Below are 20,695 nucleotides of genomic sequence, written 5' to 3' on the forward strand. Positions count from 1 at the left end.
CCACTGAGCCGAGCACATATCTACTATATTTTGAATACTTAAAGCAGGCAGGCAAAATAAGTACTCTCTGATTTTCCCAGTTTTTAACAGGACATTTTGACTATGAGTCTAATCTGGCATAATTCTGATAAGACTTAAAAAAAAACAGTTCAGTAATGAACTTCAAGATGAAAATTAGAGAAATACTAGCAATCAATTATTTTTAAATCAAGTGTTAGTGCTTTTCTCATTTTGATGTTGAACATCTGAAAACAGAAAAATGCTTACCAGTTCATCATCATTACAGTTTTGAGTGCCAGGGTAAAGAGGTTTTTGTTGAATTGGAACTGTCCTGCCTACTGCTATAGTATTCTTTAAAACAAAAACAAAAACAAAAACAAAAACACCTTAAGTTTCTGTATACTCCCCAAACTAAATACAGTAATGATATGTGACTCGACCAATGCATGCCCCCATTCCACCCCTGCCTGCAACATACCTGGGCAAAGGTACTCAAAAATGTTAACTGTTACAGACTTTAAGGAGGATACTTTTGAAAAAAATGAAAAGCCTGTATGTGTCTAAGGGAACTCAAAAATTATTTTAATGACCTAATACATTAAATTAGAAATTCATATCAACTTTCCCAAGTTCCTTAAAACAAAAGTTTGTCTTTAATGAGAAAATAAAATCAGTAAAACCTGGGCAGCTGAGAATATGTATGGTTTCTAATGAGATCAGAAATGCTTCCCATAATATGGTAAAAATTTATCAATTTAATAATCCAAATCTAACACAATTTCGCAGGATATAAAGTAGTTCTAAAACCCAAAACAGCAAAAACAGAAGACAAAGCACCAGGAATTAAAATTTAATATATGCAAATCCAGTTTTCTAATTAACAAAGGCTGTTACTCTGTAATACCAATATCATCTGTAAATGGCAAGTCAACTAATCCAAATGTAATAAAATGCTGCCTCATTTATTATTCTAATCCAAAATCAACGTTAACTATAAAAAAAGGGAAAATAAAAGGAGAAAGAGTGAAATCTACCAAAATCAAAGAGTAACCCCTAGAAATTTTGAAACTGGGTATGTTACTCTAACTTAGAAGTCTCAAAATATTCTATATGAAGTATCAAAGTCTAATTGGGGCCGAAAATGAAAAGTATTTCAAAAAAACCTTCTAGGCCTTATCATGCTCAAGATAGAATTGCTGCTCACTATGAAGCAATGACTATGGTGTCCCCTGCTCTGCTATGCTAATAATCTGCATATTGTGAAGCCAACTACAGACTTAGAAGTCACTTCTGATATAAATTAAGACCAAATCAATTATTTTTTGTCCAAATTTTATTGCTAAATTGTTTTAAACCATCTTTTGTGGTGGCTTAAAACCAGCAAATTCTTTATCACTTGCTTAATTTAAAACAGTTACTACACACTGGGCATGGTGCCTCACGCCTGTAATCCCAACACTTTAGGAGGCCGAGGAGGGCAGATCACGAGGTCAAGAGATCGAGACCAACCTGGCCAACATGGTGAAACCCCGACTCTACTAAAAATACAAAAAATTAGCTGGACGTAGTGGCACGTGCCTGTAATCCCAGCTACTCGGGAGGCTGAGGCAGGAGAATCGCTTGAACCCGGGAGGCAGAGGTTGCAGTGAGCCAAGATCACACCACTGCACTCCAGCATGGCGACAGAGCGAGATTCCATCTCAAAAACAGACAAACAAAAAACACATACAGTTACTACAGACCAGGTCTTTTAGAGAAGCACATGCTAGAAAAATATTTCAGAAATACAGAAAAGTGTCACAGGCTAATTCTGAAGAAACCAGGTATTAAAATGGATGCCCACAGATACCTAAGACTGGGAAGAGACATCTTGTTTCTCTGTTCATTTCATAAACTCTCCATGGGCCAAAATTTAGTTCTTTGGGAACTTCCTGAGTTAACTCTGCTTCACACTTTGTAACAGATGTGTCCAGAAGCCAGCCATTAATGGTTTCCCTGCCTCCTGGATGAGTGGCTCAACAATCTCAGAAAAACAAAGACATAAAGATTTGGAAATGCAGCCACCACTGGGGTCATTAGTCTATAGAAAACATAAAAAAGAATCAAGCGGCAGCTTGGGGGAAAGAAAAACCCATTCTTCTAAGTGCCTACCCACAGCTTAAAAAGTTGGTTTAAGACATTAAGATGAAGCATCTCACTGCCTGGTAGGTATTTTTTTCTGAAAAAGTTGAGTATGCCCATAAGGGAACTTAGTTGTAAGAAACCTGTAATTTATAAAAAGCGGTATTTCAGCCACAGAGTTGGTGTTGGGTTTACTTATCTATTTTGAATTTAAAAGGCTTATAAATAAAGCAGTGACACTGCTTACTGGGAAATGCTGTACCAAAAAATGTTATTTTGCTGTAGGCTTGGCAACTAGGAGAAATCTGTATTTTTTTTTTGAGACACAGTTCCATTTTTTTTTTTTTTTTTGAGACAGTCTCGCTCTGTCACCCAGGCTGGAGTGCAGTGGCACGATCTTGGCTCACTGCAAGCTCCGCCTCCCAGGTTCACACCATACTCCTGCCTCAGCCTCCCGAGTAGCTGGGACTACAGGCGCCACCACCATGCCCGGCTAATTTTTTGTATTTTTAGTAGAGGTGGGGTTTCACCGTTTAGCCAGGATGGTCTTGATCTCCTGACCTCGTGATCCGCCCATCTCAGCCTCCCAAAGTGCTGGGATTACAGCCACCGCGCCCGGCATTTTTTTTTTTTTTTGAGACGGAGTTTTGCTCTTGTTGCCCAGGCTGGAGTGCAATGGCACAAATCTTGGCTCACTGCAACCTCTGCCTCCCAGGCTCAAGCAATTCTCCTTCCTCAACCTCCTGAGTAGCTGGGACTACAGGCGCGTACCACCACATTGTGCTAATTTTTGTATTTTTAATAGAGACAGGGCTTCACCATGTTGGCCAGGCTGGTCTCAAACTCCTGACCTCAGGTGATCCACCTGCCTCAGCCTCCCAAAGTGCTGGGATTACAGGCGTGAGCCACTGCGCCTGGCCAGGGTTCCACATTTCATCCAGGCTGGAGTGTAGTGGTGTAATCATAGCTCACTGCAGCCTTGACTTCCTGGGCACAAGTGATCTTCCCACCTCAGCCCCACCAGGCAGCTGGGACTACAGGTGCACACTACCTAGACGCCTGGCTATATTTTGTGTGTGTGTTTTTTGTTTTTTTTTTTGTAGAGATGGGGTGTTGCCATGTTGCCCAAGCTGGTCCTGAACTCCTGAGCTCAAGTGATCTGCTGGCTTTGGCCTCCCAAAGTGCTGGGATTACAGGTGTGCACCACCATGCCTGGCCAGGAATGTATGTTCACGTTAACTCAGAACATTCTACAACTTTCAGTGTAAAGATTATAATGCTCTTCATATGCATATTTCTGACATTCCTAATAACCTTGGAAATTCCATAATCTCCCTTTCTCCAGAACAAAGTGTGCCCTCCATGCATTTGTTCATGGAGATCATTTCTCTAAGATTTTCTCCATTTGCAGCTGAAGTAACAGTCATATACATTGGCACCTTCAAAAGCATTTGCAAAGATTTTTGTTTTTTTTTTGCTTTAAATACTTTTCTCAGTAGATAAAACAAGCACACAATTCAGAAATATAAGCAAAGAAGGCTTCCTTCTCACTCTTATCCCTCCAGCCACGCAGCTCCCCATCCCAGAAGGGGCCACTGTTACCCTTTCTTGTGAGTGTTTTGAACTATAACAAGCCAAACAATTCTTTGGAAAAAAGTTTCAACCAAACTCTATCAGTCAATCATTATGGGTGATAAGAAAAAGAAGAGAAGGACCCTATGTTTCTTTGCAGCTACTGCTTGCTGTTAAGAAACATAAGTTCAAATCAATAGCTGGCTCCAGGGTTCATTAATGTTATCTAGGCTGGGCGCAGTGGCTCACGCCTGTAATCCCAGCACTTTGGGAGGCCAAGGCGGGCGAATCACGAGGTCAGGAGATCGAGACCATCCTGGCTAACATGGTGAAACCCCGTCTCTACTAAAAATACAAAAAATTAGCTGGGCGTGGTGGTGGGCACCTGTAGTCCCAGCTACTTGGGAGGCTGAGATAGGAGAATGGTGTGAACCCAGGAGGCAGAGCTTGCAGTGAGCTGAGATCGAGCCACTGCACTCCAGCCTGGGCGACAGAGTGAGACTCTGTCTGCAAAAAAAGAAAAAAAAAAGTTATCTATTTGATTCTCCTTTACAAATGTGGACAAGGGATCCATACTTAAGTAACTGAGGGGTGGGAACAGAATAGATAAGAAATTGTCTCTGCCTGAAATTCAGGGCCCTTTCCTCACTTTCGAATGCAAAGAGAGCTAAAAACTAAAATATAGGTAATTATTACTCTTAGGGAGAAAGAAACCTTAACACTAATGCCAAAAATTGTCCCAGAGATGGGTTTTGACATACAGAAGGATAGCTAATCCCTCCTCTTTTGCCTCATTAGGATGGCCATTTAAAAAAAAAAAAATTTGCCAGGCATGGTGGCTCACGCCTATAATCCCAGCACTTTGGGAGGCCGAGGCGGGCGGAACACCTGAGGGTCAGGAGAGTAGCCTGACCAACATGGAGAAACCCCGTCTCTGCTAAAAATACAAAATTAGCTGGGCATGGTGGCACATGTCTGTAATCCTACTACTAGGAAGGCTGAGGCAGGAGAATCGCTTGAACTCCAGAGGCGGAGGTTGTGGTGAGCCGAAATTGCACCATTGCACTCCAGCCTGTGGGCGACAAGAGTAAAACTCTGTCTCAAAAAAAAAAAAAAAAAAAAAAGAAAAAGAAAATCAGATGAGCATCATTATTCCAACACCAAGGAGAACTAGCTCCCTTCAGCCGAACCTTTCAGCTCATGACATAAAAAAAGAAAAACATCCAATTTAACAAACCTATATATTGTTCATCTGTTAGACAATCATTTTCAGAGCACTTGCACTTAGCCACTCAACTGTGCTAGGAATAGAGAGATGAGTAAGACATGGTTCTTCTTCCCCTTCAACAGTCCATTTCTTCCAGCCTAGAATACACATAGCCAGCCCTCAATCAGTAGGGTTTAGACACTTGTTTTTGCCTGCCCAGCCTCCTCTTGGAAACGCCTCTGCCACGATTGATGGAAGACAGAAAGTCACTTTTCCAGCAGAGCAGAGTATACATGACTCAGTTTGACTAGTTAAGAATATTTCATCTATGTAAGATAATGACCAGTAGAGTTGGACATGTCCCCCGAACAGGGATGACAGTGACGCTGAAAAGGAGAGTTGAGACCTGCCATCACATGAAGGAAGCAAAGGGAACAATTCCTATTGATATTGTTTAAGGTCCTCAATCCAGCTGTGCCCGAAGAACAGCACTTCCCTATGCCAGCCTTTTCCAATATATAAACACACACATTATCGTTTCTGCCTAAGCTAAGTTCATGTCACTCACAACCAAAAGTCTTGACAGACCCACTGGGCAGGCGGACACAGAAGAGAAAGTGAATAAATAAGAGGGAAGATAGGGTATTTATGCAAAATAATTACACTTGTGAACTGAGTCTAGTAGAAAGAACAGGAGTTTGTAAGATGAAAGTTACTCTAAAAAATGCTTTGACTCTGATTTCATGAAGTAAAAAAACAAAAAACACTATATGAAAAGAGTTAAACACCCTAAATTCTAGAATTCAGAGAAAGCTCAATGACCTATTAATAACAGAATTAACATTTCCAAGTATTTTATTTACGACTGAAAGTAACTAGGTGTGGGTGCAATGTCTCACACCCATAACCCCAGCATGTTAGAGGGCTGAGTTCAAGACCAGACTGAGCAACACAGCAAGACCTATGTTTCTATAAGAAAGCATGGGTGTGGACCTGTGGTCCTAGATATACAGGTGGCTGAGGTGGGAGGATCACTTGAGCCCAGGAGTTCAAGACTGCAGTGGGCAATGATCGTGCCACTGCACTCCAGCCTGGGTGACAGAGTAAGGCCCTGCCTCTAAATAAATAGAGAGTAACTAGCTTTTTGGTAAGCACATGCCATCTGATGAACTACATGTAAACATTCAATTATTATTATTTTTGAGAAACGGTCTCACTCTGTGTTACCCAGGCTGGAGTGCAGTGTTATGATCACAGCTCACTGCAGCCTCAATTCTCCAGGCTCAAGCAATCCTTCTGCCTCAGCCTCGCAAGTAGATGAGACTAGAGGTATGCGCCACCACATTCAGCTAATTTTTAAAAAAAATTTAATAGGGGTCCTCCCTATGCTGCCCAGGCTGGTCTCCAACTCTTGAGCTCAAGTGATCTTCCCACCTCGGCCCCGCAAAGTGTTGGGATTACAGGTATGGGCCACCGTGCCCAGCCAACATTCAATTCTGGAGACTAACACTGTTGAGTGAACTAGCCATACTCATTCCTATTAGTCTTTGCAAATTATACCCACATCTACTGATTAGGGCCCAAACATTAACGTTTTAGTAATCCAGGCCCATATCCTATTCATGTGCTTTCTTACAAAGCAAGAGTCAGATAGCTGGAATGAAAATCTAAGATTCATCTAGGCCCTAGGCTACAGATAAATTAAAACCATATGCATGATATTTGTATCTGTGCAAACTTTTTCAGTTTAAGTCCCATCTATTTTTGGTTTTGTTGCTTGTGCTTTTGAGGTCTTAGTCATGAATTCTTTGCCTAGACCAATGTCCATGAGAGTTTCCCCCAGGTTTCCCTAGTTTCAGGTCTCACTTTGAGTCTTTTTTCTATCTTGAGTTGATTTCCGTATACGGTGAGAGATAGGGGTCTAGTTTCATTCTTCTGCACTATGGCAATCCAATTTTCCTAGCAACGCTAACTGAAAAAGATGTCCTTGTACATTATTTGGGTGATGGATACACTAAAACCCAGATTTCTTTTCTTTTCTTTTCTTTTTTTTTTTGAGACAGTTTCACTCTTGTTGCCCAGGCTGGAGTGCAATGGCATCACCCAACAGATGACAGTCCCAGTTTAGCAGGCTCAAGGTAAAGTCTGCAGGATCTGGCACACCAAGAATTAGTGGAGCTTGTCTATGGTAGTTCTGCAGAGCTACCACATCAAGGATGGCACCATATAGTCTGTATTTTTAGGGGCAGAAAAAAAGCAGAAAAGCATTTACTAGTATCATCTGAAAGAAAGACAAAACAAACAAAAAGATAAGCCTGTTTTAGATAAGCAAAAGACAACCCAGCTACCTCTGAACAGGCACAGATAAGCCAGAAGAAAAAGCTAGCCTCTAAGTCCAACTTGTCCAGATTACATTTTAAACTACTCCAAGTGAGGATTCTAGTGTGTCATAGTGTGTCCTACTTTCCTTCAACTGCAGGTGTAAACTTTGCTACTTTATAATGTTCGGGAACCAAAACCTGAACATAACCCAAAGTGATGACTAATGTATCAGTTACACTAGTGAATGCAAAACTTTCATTTCCACTAAGAAAAGCATATCTAATATTGCACTGAGAGCTACACAAGGATCCTTACTTCTTCCTGGTTAACACCTAAACATAAGCTGCACTTAGCCTAAACTAGTGATTTTCAAACCTTATTTTTTTTGAGACGGAGTCTCCCTCTGTTACCCACGCTGCAGCGCAGTGGCATAATCTCAGCTCACTGCAACCTCTGCCTCCCAGGTTCCAGCGATTCTCCCACCTCAGCCTCTCGAGTAGCTGGGATTACAGGCACGTGCCACCAGGCTGGGCTAATTTTTTTTTATATTTTTAGCAGAGATGGGGTTTCAGCATGTTGGCCAGGCTGGTCTCGAACTCCTGACCTCAAGTGATCTGCCTGTCTTGGCCTCCCAAAGTGCTGGGATTACAGGTGTGAGCCACTGCGTCTAGCTTCAAACTTTTTATTTTTTAAAAGCTGTGAAACCCGTTTCCAAAGGAATCTTAGGTGAAATATAAAAAAGATAAAAACTAGAGGTGCTCAGGTTGAAAGAAAAAAAGGTTCCCTGCCCCCAAGTACCTCCACGAAATAGTCACTCATCTAAACTAAGCCCATGACGCAAATTTATGCAAAAGTGGCAGGTTACTGAAATGTAGAATCTGGGCCTAGTGGGCAATCAAACCAAAGCATGAAGTTTGATGGCTATAGCAGAATTCTGATAGTTTACTGAAAATCTTCACCAATTATTATTAGTCTGATCAAAGTATGAAGTGATAGGGAATCCACAGTAAACCTAAAGGATCAGAAAATAAAGTTCACACTGTGATTTTTTAAAAAACATTTCTACCCTAAAGTTGTAAAGAAAAACATAGTCTCTCTGGGATTATCTTTTACCTGGGGTTGGGAGAAGAGAAGAGTGTGGAATCAAGGGCTAGGAATGACGCTATTACTAGTGAAGAAAACGGCAGCTGTCAGGATGGGCGCCATGGCTCATGTCTGTAATCCCAGCAGTTTGGGAGGCCAAGGAGGGTGATCACTTGAGGCCAGGAATTCACGACCAGCCTGGCCAACATGGCGAAACCCCATCTCTACTAAAAATACAATAAAATTAGCTGGGCATGGTGGCACATACCTGTAATCCCAGCTATTTGGGAGGCTGAGGCCTGAGAATCGTTTGAACCTAGGAGGTGGGGATTGCAGTGAGCAGAGATCACGCCACTGCACTCCAACCTGGGCAAGAGTGAGACTCTGTCTCAAAAAAAAAAAAAAAAAGGGTATCTGTATTTTCTAAGTTAATAAAAATTAGGAAGACAATCAGGCTACTACAATATAAACAATTTCATTTTTTGATAACATCAACCCAAGTTACTATGTAAGAATTTCAGATCCTCGATATTTAAATTATTCCAATTGATGCTGATCCAAGAATTTTTATATATCTCTTACAACCCCCACTGGGGTTTAAGAGTAAGATTTTTGAAGTTTCCTTAAACCAATGATCTAACTAAAAAATGTTAAGTTATGCTGGCAATTTTCTAAGAGGGACAAGCATTTGACTCTCATGAACAGAATCAAAGCATCAGTTAACTGCTACCTGTGACGATAATTTTATTTATTTAAAGAACAGATTTTGTTATGTCTCTGTGGAAACATTTAGTACCTGTTAAGATAAAAACTAATCAGAAAGAAAACATCAATCCTGGGAAAGCAAAACAGAGGGGTGTGTGTCTAAACTTATGGTCTGCAACTTGGCCTACAGAGGGAAGCTGGAGGAGGTGAAGGAGAGGATTCTGGCCAATAAACCCCTGGCTATGAGAACTGACCAGGACAGAAGTGCATTGCATTGGGCATGCTCAGCCATACATACATAAATTGTTGAATTTTTGTTTCAACTTGGAGTGCCAGTGAATGATAAAGACTATGCGAGATTGGTCTCCTCTTCAGACTGCTGTTTGTGCTGGCCAGAATGAGACTGTAAAAGCCCTTCTGGGAAAAGGTGCTCAAGTGAATGCTGTCAATCAAAATGGCTCTACTCCCCTACATCATGCAGCTTCCAAAAACAGGCATGAGATTGCTCTCATGTTACTAGAAGGTGGGGCTAATCCAGATGGTAAGGATCATTATGAGGCTACAGCAACGCACCAGGCCACAGCCAAGGGTAACTTCAAGATGATTCATATCCTTCTGTACTACAAAGCATCCACAATCATCCAAGACACTGAGGGTAACACTCCTCCACACTTAGTCTGTGATAAGAGTGGAAGAAGCAAAACTGCTGGTGTCTCAAGGAGCAATATTTACATAGAGAATAAAGAAGAAAAGAAACCCCGCAAGTGGCCGAAGGTGCCCTGGGTTTAGTACTCAAGAGAATGGTAGAAGGTTAAACAGCTTGGATTTCTTCTTACTTTCTATGTTGTGATGCTGTCCCCAGTGTCCTGGAAACTAACATACTTGGGCACAGGACATCATCTACAAATGTTTTCTCACCTTCAAAGTCTTATAAACATGTTGACTATTGTTCCTGCTGAGGTTCTTATTCTAAACTTACAGCTTGCTTTCTGGGCACTGAGTAACTGCTGACTGTTCTACTGTTGTCACATATTCTTGTATACTGAATTTCGGCTAATTCTGAGTAAGTGATTCCGTGGCTGTTGTTAATCTTCAGCAACCTCCGAGCATGCACCTTGTATCAGTCTCTGAAATAGAATAGCTCCAATAGCAACAGGCTAGTCGTTCTGCTAGATGGTTCTAGGTGGACTCCGTGATGTTCCTCCATACAGTTAAACACCCTAACTTGTTTTTCAAGCTCACTCAGGCCTATGCCAAACAGTTGTTTTTTTCCCAACCATGAGATTTTATTTTTGTGATAGGAGGAATATTTACGTATTTCAGTGGACCAAATTTTAAGTTGGGGGTTGTGCTCGAAAATAATGAAAAACAACTTCCCATGTACACGTGTATTTTTTTTTGATGAGCTATTTGCCAAGATAAAACGTATGGTTTTTTAAAAAGGAAGTTTTCAAGTACCTATATCGAGTCAGCTTATATTGAAAAAATGTCAAGCTTGTTAAAATGATTATGTAACAAAATGTATTCTGATTTGTATTTCAGAAACTAAAAAATAAAATGTTGAAAGAAAAAAACATCATTCTTGTATTTATGCATTTTCTTTCCTTCCTGCCTTTACCTCAGCAACATATTTAATACCTGTCTATATCACTCATTGAGTCAAAAACTGTGGTCACGGTAAAACCCTATTTCTTCTTATAGCCAATAAGCCCTTATTCTTCCTATTTTAGGATTTGCATCTGAAGTAGTGAACATACTTTATTTGCTTTACATGTGCCATTAAGCCCTACATTTAAATCAAACCAGTTGCAAAAAGGTTTATATATTCGCATTTTAAAAAATTAATCTTACACAGCTTTAAGATTGAGAGCCTACAGCCAGTCTGGAAACAATCACCCCACTCAATCTTTTTCTAAAATACACCGCCCTGAACAGAGGTAGCTGATTTCCATTCTCCTATAAGCTTGGGCAAAAGAGCTTCCAGATGCCGGAAACTCTTCATAGAAAGGCAGCTCTGATGCCTCCTCCTTTTCCTCCCCTCCCTCCCCAATCCACAAAACACGTAATTCTGACTATCCAGGAGCAGAATGTTCTTCTGGATTAGCAGATAAAACTGTGCAGCAAGACAGAGGTAAGAAAATAAAGTTTAGTATCCTCTTTCCTTAAGTTTACTGGAAAATGTACAGTAGTATTGAGGCTAAAAAGGGGGGTGAGGGAGTTAGAGAACCAGGAAGATAAGAAATAAAACTACTTTGCAAATGATGACACGTATGTACTGAAAGCTAAATCTGAATAATGAACATCAATTATATTGCCTAGGATAATCATATTATAACACTCTTAATAAAGATAAGCAGCAGGCAGGAAATGTAACCAGTTTCTGTATTCTTCTATTCTTACTAACTTCATTGGACTTTTACTATTCTCCCAGTTTGATAATAAAAGATAACCAAATACAAAACTGCCTCCAAAAATAAACATTGATTTTCTTCAAGTTTTTAACTCTTATCAATTATTAATATTTTTTATAACTATTTCTTTAGTTGGGAGTGTAAATTTATGCAAGGCGAAAGATGGTATTTATCTAAATATAGCATTCTTTACAAAAACGTTTAGTCAAAGTAATATTTTTTGTCACCTTCCATCAACATGTGTGAATCCTTTCTACAAAAAAAAGATGCTCTAAAAGATTGTTGCCTGATCACCTCAAGTAAGAGGGGGCACAAAATCCCATCAGGCAGCTCATTCCACACTGGACAGCTTCTGTTCACAAGTTTATGCTTTACAACGCTGTGTAACCTGCCCATAGCTCTCAGGCTATAAATTCCCTAGTCACATGACAGCCTTTCAAAACTTTAAGACACGCCCCTCTTCTCCCAGTTAACCAGGATCAGTTCTTCTCACCATTCCTTCCATGATCTCATAGGCCACTCTCCAAAGAATAAGCTCCAGCTTGTCAGTCTCCCTAGTTCCCTGGATAAACTGTTATTCGGATGTGACATATTCAGGAGATGGTCGAGTGAGACAACACTACTCTAATTCTGGACATTATTTTTCAATTAATGCTCCTGAAAAATACATTTGTGTCAGTGGCATCCACTCCATACATATGACATAAAAATATTTTTAAAAATATGCAGTGCCTTTTCAGAATTAGCTTGTTCAGCTGATGAGGAAAAAGATAGTTTGGATGGAATCTAAGTAACAATCACCAGTCTTCAGGGTCTCCTCAACTGCAGGAACACAAGCATTCTGTTTCTGAAATGAGGGGGAAAAACAAAACAAAACCAAAAACTAAAAAACAAATGTCCAGTGCAGGCCTTAGGAAAGTCAAAAGATTGAGATTCATCTTCCAAATCACACCATCAACAGAAATCTGTTATGAAAAAGCAGCACTCTGAATCACTGAAAGAACCTAGGAGCTGCCTAATCTAAACTCTTCTCATCCTACAAATTAGCAGCTGAGGTGAAGCAACTGCTTGCCCATGAGCGAGCTGGGTCTCGAGGCCACCCTCCAGACCTGAGATGCAGCACTCCTCTCACTACCCATGCAGACCAAACTCTCTCTTTGGCATTCACTAAAAACAAACAGCAGCATGTTCCCTACGTACATCTGAAAGTGCCAGAACTTCAATACCCAAGGTTGAAATGGTCTTCAAAAATTAAAAGGCTCAGCCAAACCAGCTGAAGCAGCAACACAGAAATTAAGAATCTGTACGTATCTCAAGTCAGTCAGATGATTCCAACACATCCAGAGAAGAATTCAGCTCTAAGGACACTTGTCTTAAATCACTCTTACCATCACCATGGAGGCCAAGAGTCACTAGATAGTCACATTTGAAGAATCTCTTTCTATGCAAATCATAATGGTAATATCTTGTAAAATGAAAACCACAACCTTGGTATTCTTAAATAACAGGCCAGCTTTTCAAAAAACAGATGTATCCTATGTCTCCCCTTTATTATCTTCCCATTGTGAATACTCTAAGCATGTTCTTCTGAAAGTCCCTTGGGAAACTAGACGCTTCCTTTTTTTCAAAGGAGGAAGTTGGTAGGAGCCTGGTCTGTTCTCAACTACCTCCAGGCTCCAGTCAAACTGGGAGAACAGTAAAAGTCCAAAAAGTTACATAAGCAATTGAGAAGCGGGAACACAGGACCACACATAAACTCGTGTATCAATATTCTCAGCAGTATTATTCATAATACCCCCAAAATAGGAACAACTGAAATCAACTGATGATAAATGAAATGTGGTCATATCCACATAATGGGATATGATTGAGCCATGAAAAAGAATAAAGTACCGACACATGTTCCAACATGAACCTTGAAAACATTATACTAAATGAATAAAATCAATCACAAAAGGCCAAATATTGTATGATTCCACTCATGAGGGACTCAGAATAAACAAATTCATAGCAACAGAAAAGTAAAATGGTGGTTGCCAGGGGCTGGGTAAAGGAAGAAAAGAGGAGTTATTGTTTAACAGGTATAGAGTTTCAGTTCTGCAAGATTAAAAAAGGCTAAAATGGTAAAGTTTATGTATACTTTACAACAATTAAAAATAAACACATTCTTTTTTTTTTTAAAGTGGCTACTGGGAAATTTAAGGCAGCAGTATTGATTAGGGAAGGAGACAAAGTCTGCTTATAATTTCAACAGCAGGGTGGTCTGGGTTCAAAATCAGGGGCATTTATCACTGATGGATCTCTTTACCAAAATGTGAATATTAAGCATTTGTTAATATTACCCAGAAAAGGACAGAACCTCTAGAACAAACCGTGGATGTAACACAGCATTTTGAAGGTCTATACAAATTTCCAGACCATTTTTAACACTATAATCATTTAATATGAGTGGTAATACATTAATGGAACCTAGGTGGCCCCAAAACCTTTAAGTACTTAAAGAAAAAAAAATGGTAGAGAGTTCACGTTATTGGCAAATCTGCTCCACTCCAAGAGGCCAGGAACAGGATATTATATTACTTTTGGCAATGAAGGCCCTGATTCACTCTGCCTTAACTAATAGATTTAGTACAGCTGGGTTACTTCAGTGAGACGTTCAACTATCTTGTTTGGCAAACTTGAGCATGTGGCAGTAGAGAAAAGATCTTCAGAGAATTCCCATATGTTAAAATTTCAAATTACCTTAAGTTTCCGCTACAAAAGTAGAAGAACAAGAGGAGAGGTCCTTGGAAAAATGAAATGGAAAGCTTTTGAAAGGTAACAGAATGATGAAAAATTTAATTTTAGCACTTTAAGGAAGTTTTGTTTTCTCTCATGCTGGTGTAGTTCATTTATAGCAAACCAACAATCTAATGGTAAATAAACAGCCTGGTTCATCACATTACCTACCAATTATACAAAAATTATAATCACACTGTGACTTAAAAGTTTTATTTATTTTAAAAGTTCATCACAGGTGATTTCAGAGATTTAGTACAATATCACCTGAAATAGTTAACAGACACGGCTGGCATTTATGTCTACAAATTATTATCATTACATATTATCTTTCAGCACGTTCATTTTCCTGACCTCAATTGATGGACTAAACAGAACTCTTAAAATATGCAGCAGGACAAGGGTGCCATCTCACAGGTTTGGCTCACAGCTCCCAGCACTTTGGAAGGCTGAGGTGGGAAGATTGCTTGAGCCCAAGAGTTAAAGACCAGCCTGAAAAAAATACATATATATACGTATATGTGTGTGTGTGTGTGTATATATACATATACACACACACCCACCCATGTGTATATATATATATACATACATACACACACACACACACGTATATATATACGTAAAAAGCCAGGTGTGATGGTGCATGCCTATAGTCCCAGCTACTTGGGAGGCTGAGGTGGGAGAATGGCTTGAGTTGCAGTGAGCTATGATGGTGCCACTATACTCCAGCCTGCGTTACAAAGGGAGACCCTGGAACTTTGGTTTTTTTCCCTGCTGTATCTCTAACATTTATGTCAATGGCTCGAACAAAGCAGGCACTCAATAAATTCAGACTGAATGAATGAATCTCTGCCTAGAAAAGGCTTACAGATATGACATCCAATAAATATTTGCAGTAAAAGAGGCGATATATCAGATGTGTCACAAACTAAATCCTAGGAGGCTTCATGTTTAGTTCATTCTCAGCAGGGAGGGTGGCAACAGCTGCTGAGTTGGGGCCATTAACTTAGGTGAAGAATCTGCATTTACTGCAAAAGACTTCTGGCGCAGTTCCAGAGGCCGGAAAGCAAGGTGTTCTAGGAACTTCTTGCTCAACTCCACTGAGTCAGAATGGTTGCTATGTCAAGCTTCTGAGTAACAAGGAACGACATGACTGGAAAGGCAGGGTGAGGATAGGATGGGGATCTTGAATGTGAAGCTGGAGTCTGCTGCCATGTCTGGTAGGCACCGAGGAGATGCTGCAGGTAACGAAGTACAGAAGGGACATGATTCTAATGGCACTTTAAGAGGATTAATCCAGGCCAGGCGTGGTGGCTCACGCCTGAAATCCCAGCACTTTGGGAGGCCAAGATGGGCAGATCACGAAGTCAGGAGCTCGAGACCAGCCTGGCGAATATGGTGAAACCCCGTCTCTACTAAAAATACAAAAATTAGCCGGGCGTGGTGGCGTGCGCCTGTAATCCCAGCTACTCAGGACGCTGAGGCAGAAAAATTGCTTGAATCCGGGAGGCGGAGGTTGCAGTCACTGCACTCCAGCCTGGGCAACAGAGCGAGATTCCACCTCCAAAAAAAAAAAAAAAAAAAGAAAGAAAGAAAAAGAAAGCAGTGGCTCATGCCTGTAATCCCAGCACTTTGGGAGGCCAAGGCAGGCAGATCACTTGAGGTCAGGAGTTTGAGACAAGCCTGACCAACATGGTGAAACCCATCTCTACTAAAAATACAAACATTAGCTGGGTGTGGTGGCCAGCGCCTGTAATCCCAGCTACTCGGGAGGCTGAGGCAGAAGAATTTCTTGCGCCCAGGAGGCAGAGGTTGAGATTGCGCCACTGCACTCCAGCCTGGACTCCATTAAAAAAAAAAAAAGCCTGGAGGAAGTCAATTAAGTAAAAGAGTAGATACCAGACCTACCCAACCCTCAGAATTACCTGAGGGACCTTACACCCATGCCACATCTTCTCAATCTAAGAGGTCTGAGAAACCATCACTGCCTTAGGTATGAGATTAATAGGATACTGGGGTGAGAGTAAAACGAGGGGAAAAGAAAAGGTTCACAGGTGAAGCTTATAGCCTAAGTCAAAATTTGTGCTAATAATACTATTTTCCTGGACAAAAACTTACCTATCAGCCATATGTAAAAAATTTGTACCTTATAACTTCAAACCTCCTTAACAAGAGGTAGGGTGACATAGCACAGTAAAGCTTTTCTTCGCTAAAAAATAAAGATGCAGTGGTCCACCCTACAGTTGGACAGATCTGTATTTAAATCCTTGCTCTGCCACTTACAAGCTTTGTGATCCTACACATGTTATTTAACCTCTAGAGGTCTGTTTTCTTATGGCATAAGCAGAAGGACACTATCTCATTGTTTTAATGGCAGAAGGATTAAATGAGATGATGCAAGTTAATGCTTAAGTCAGTTACCATTATCACCTTAAACCAGATGAGATACTAAAATAATCAGTTTCAAAATTCTGAGTTCACACCAGGGCATAACCTCTCCAAAAAGCTCAAACTATTATGACTGAGAATCAGATGTGGTTGCCATAACAACATCTGTTCCTGTACACATTACAATGCATCATGCACAGTAGTGTTTTTATACAATATTTTACATCTGTGTGAGCCATTCATACTCAGGTTTGCATATTCTTAACTTTACAAGCTCAGTGACACTTAAAATATTTAGGCAACTGAACATCTGCAACTATCTTAAATAAACCCAGGTGACTTACAGTTATGTAGAAACATAAAGGTGTCATCTAGATTTTGCGTATCTTATGTTTTAAAAAATATGTGGAGTCACTGGTCTTTTAGGAAGATTTTCAGACTACAAGACTGGTGCCCACAACTGGAAAACTGCTACTGTGTTGCTGCTTATCCTGATACTTTCCGTATTCAGATTTCAGGCAAGAATTCTAGCAGTGACCACCAGAATTTCCAGTACACCAGTAGAACCAGTTGTTTTCAGGCTGAACTCCTCTAAGAGTTTAAGATATGTATACAAATAGAGGGAAGATGATGCCTGAGGGACAAGGTGAAAGCTGGGCAGCCAGAGGTCTGGCCCCCTGACCCTTCATCAATTTAAGAGTTCACCTAAAATTGTATTTGAAAGCGGGGGAAGATGCCTCGGTACTTAAACAAGAAAAACAGACTGAGGATACTTTATAATATACCAATTTAGATTTAGGGAGAGTGTGAGGTGAGGAGCACTTCCCAGTTTACTTCACTCTAAACAGGTATTGCAGCAAGGCAGGGACACAGCATAAAGAATGATTCTAGCACTCCACTGCCTACATAAGAACTCCACAGGCATACAGCCACTTGCTGTCACTGTAAGTGGACAATCTGGCTTAAGATCAATGTGAAAAAGGGAAATAATTCACAAGTAGCCCTTAAGGGGTGCTTTAGGGGAAAACTCTCAAACTGTGTTTTTCCTCTGCCCTCACACCACACAGAAGTCGTGAAGTTGTCTTCTGTGACCAAACGTGTGGGGTTTTTTCCCAAGCAGCGGACACCAGCTGAGTATCTTCTAATTTGGTTCTGACACTGTCTACCTGGATATAGTGTCATATTCCACAAGATGGGGGCTCAGTCCCCAAAACTGCTCTCTCCTTCTTCAGACTCCAAGTCTGGGCCTCCAGAACTTCTGACTGACGCTTCAAGCTGGGGTTCCCAAGACCCCCTCCTTGAGTTCTATTAATTTGCTGGAGCATCTCACAAAACTTGGGGAAACACTTATGTTTACCGGTTTATTATAAAAAGTACAGATTAAGAAATGCGTAAGGGCACTGGGCTTCCATACCCTCTCTGGGGGCGCCACCCTCCAGGTGTGTTCAACTATCTGGAAGCTCTCTGAACCCAGTCCTCCTGCGTTTTTTGTTTGTTTTTTTTAAGACAGAGTCTCACTCTGTCCCCCAGGCTGGAGCGCAGTGGTGCAATCTCGCCTCACTGCAACCTCTGCCTCCTGGGTTCGAGCAATTCTCCGGCCTCAGCCTCCTGAGAAGCTGGGATTATAGGCCCCCACCACTAAACCCAGCTAATTTTTTTGGTATTTTTAGTAGAGATGGGGTTTCACCACGATGGCCAGGCTGGTCTCAAACTCCTAAACTTGTGATTTGCTCGCCCCCAGCCTCCCAAAATGCTGAGATTACAGGCGTGAGCCACCGCGCCTGGCCCTCCTGGGTTTTTATAAAAGCTTCATATAGGAAACTTTACTTCCCTTCCCCGGGGTATAGGGCCAACACCCTCTCTCTAGAGAGGATCTCAAGACCTACAATCAGAAAGCTGGGTAAAGATCAGAATCTTGCCTCGGGACACGTGTAAGGAGAGCAGGAGAAGATCAGAGATTATTTTCTGAGACCTAACGTACCCTATAACAAAACACGGTAATGGGGTTATGGGTGTTATGAGCCAGGAACCGTGGTGGATGAAAACCAGTATGTATCACACCACCACAAGAGGACACGCAGATATGTCCATTTATAAATTATTTCAGAAGCATGCCAAGTCTTTGTATTTAAATGACATAAAACGTTATTTTGATCCCCTAATAATACATTTTTATGCTCTACCGAAACTGCTCAGAAATAATTTCCCACAATAGGAAATATATGTCTTTCACTATTCTTGAGTAACAGAATATTTAAACTATGTTCTCAAGTTTTTCGAAGCCATTTCCCAGGATCAAGGCTTCACCGAAGGTAGCTTTTCAAAAGCGTTCTTGTACCAGGTTTTGCCACTTGATGGCTCAAGTTTTCACACTTTCCTCAGAGAAGTTTTATTTGCATTTTTTTGTTGCTGTTTTTTATTTTTATTTTTTTTTGAGACGGAGTCTCACTCTGTCACCCAGGCTGGAGTGCAGTGGTGCCATCTTGGCTCACTGCAACCTCCGCCTCCCAGGCTCAAGTGATTCTCCTGCCTCAGCCTCCCAAGTAGCTGAGACTACATGTGAGTGCCACCACACCAGGATAACTTTTGTATTTTTAGTAGAGACGGGGTTTCACCATGTTGGCCAGGCTGGTCTCGAACTCCTGACCTCAGGTGACCCGCCAGCCTTGGCTTCCCAAAGTGCTGGGATTACAGGTGTAAGCCACCGCACCCATCCTCTTGTTGCTGTTTTTAAGTGTAACTGATCTTGAAGCAGGATTCTGAGCACTTCTTGCATTTGGATACTCCCAGTCTCAGCTCACTTCTTTCACAAGAGCAAGGATTCTGTCAACCTAAATTTATAATTCGAATTTAAAATTTTAATAAATTCCACCATATTTCCACTAGACAGGAGTTTCTCAAAAGAGACCACTCAAAAGGTTCTCAGGTCATGAGCTTCCACCAGAAGAGCAGAGCTTTACAGATTGTCAACTGAAGCACAGGTTTCCACAAGCTCTTAAATGGAGCATGAAGGATTCAGAAAAAGAAAGGGTAAAAGCCAGCAATTATCTAAGAAAAAAGTAACTGCTCAGGAGAGACTGTCTTAAACTAAAAAAACTGGGAAAAGAAAAGGGAACATAAACAACGTTTCTTTATAGATTCTTATACAGTTAACTTCCCAGCAGAAATATGCTACTCCAATTAACTGCCACCTGCACAATTTACACCCATACTCTCCCTGCTGGGGGTGTGGCTAGCTTCTTTACATGTAGACGCCATTGGAATCCTTGGGTTTAAGCTCACATGGAAGCATAAAACCTCACTGTGAAATGGGAAGCATTCATGTGAGCCCCCATTAGCCAAACAGCTTACAAGAGCACCATAAAGGCCTGTGTTGCAAGCACAGGCCTGGGAACCAGCCCAGACATACTCTGTGGCTCATTTCATCATTGTATGTGGTAGTGCCTTGATTTCCCTACTTGTGAAACAAGGATAGTCCTGAGAAAATTGGGAATAGTTTATAAAGTGCTTGGAAAATAAAACAGACAAGCCACCGATACTATAATACCATAAAGGCCAGCAAGGGGGCCTTTACACTTAAACAGCGCATCCTTATTAAAGTAATTACAGTCACATGAGAAGTGACATATAAACACAACCCACAGCTAAGTGACTCAATTACAAATCTATACCCTTACTGAAGAGGGTATTAGGATATGCAGATTCATTTTTAATTCTAACAGCTGGTCAAATAATGCATGACTCTTTTAGATTACGTGTATGCTTTTAAATTAAATCTTTAACTTAAATCTAAAACTGTGGCATATATTCAGAGCAGGCTTCCCTTTGTAAACTCCATCCAACGTTGTCTGTGCTTTCCTCTTATTTTCTAAATCTTTATTTCTAGAACACTGCTGAAATTCTTGAGAGGTTCCAGGCTTTCTCTAGCTGCTGTCTTGGAACCAAGGTAGGGATCAATAATACCAAAGCTTGTGAGTGAAATCTCAAGGAACTCCTTAAGGCAGAGGACTGAATTAATATACAGAGATGACAGGACCCAGGACTAAAAACAGTAATATGAATTTTGCATTTTTCATTGATTAGAATAAAAACGTGTGCCCTGCAATCA

General features: G+C 40.8%; 1 protein-coding gene and 1 pseudogene across 5 annotated transcripts in view; one reads left to right on the plus strand and one right to left on the minus strand.

Annotated features, from left to right (window-relative positions):
- The window catches only part of ADNP (activity dependent neuroprotector homeobox), a 41,113-nt gene that overhangs the window by 14,154 nt on the left and 6,264 nt on the right, over nt 1-20,695 (minus strand). The window contains exon 1 of one of the 5 annotated variants that reach the window (XM_034947247.3): nt 268-5,991. The exons of the other annotated variants lie outside the window; for them this stretch is intronic. The gene's annotated coding sequence lies outside the window, so the exon portion shown is untranslated. Of the gene's footprint in view, nt 1-267; nt 5,992-20,695 lie in introns of those variants that run through there. 5 annotated transcript variants of the gene reach the window in all.
- LOC103785511 (26S proteasome non-ATPase regulatory subunit 10-like) lies at nt 443-15,797 on the plus strand (annotated as a pseudogene).

This window comes from Pan paniscus, chromosome 21 (assembly GCF_029289425.2).
Source record: "Pan paniscus chromosome 21, NHGRI_mPanPan1-v2.0_pri, whole genome shotgun sequence".
Taxonomy (NCBI): domain Eukaryota; kingdom Metazoa; phylum Chordata; class Mammalia; order Primates; family Hominidae; genus Pan; species Pan paniscus.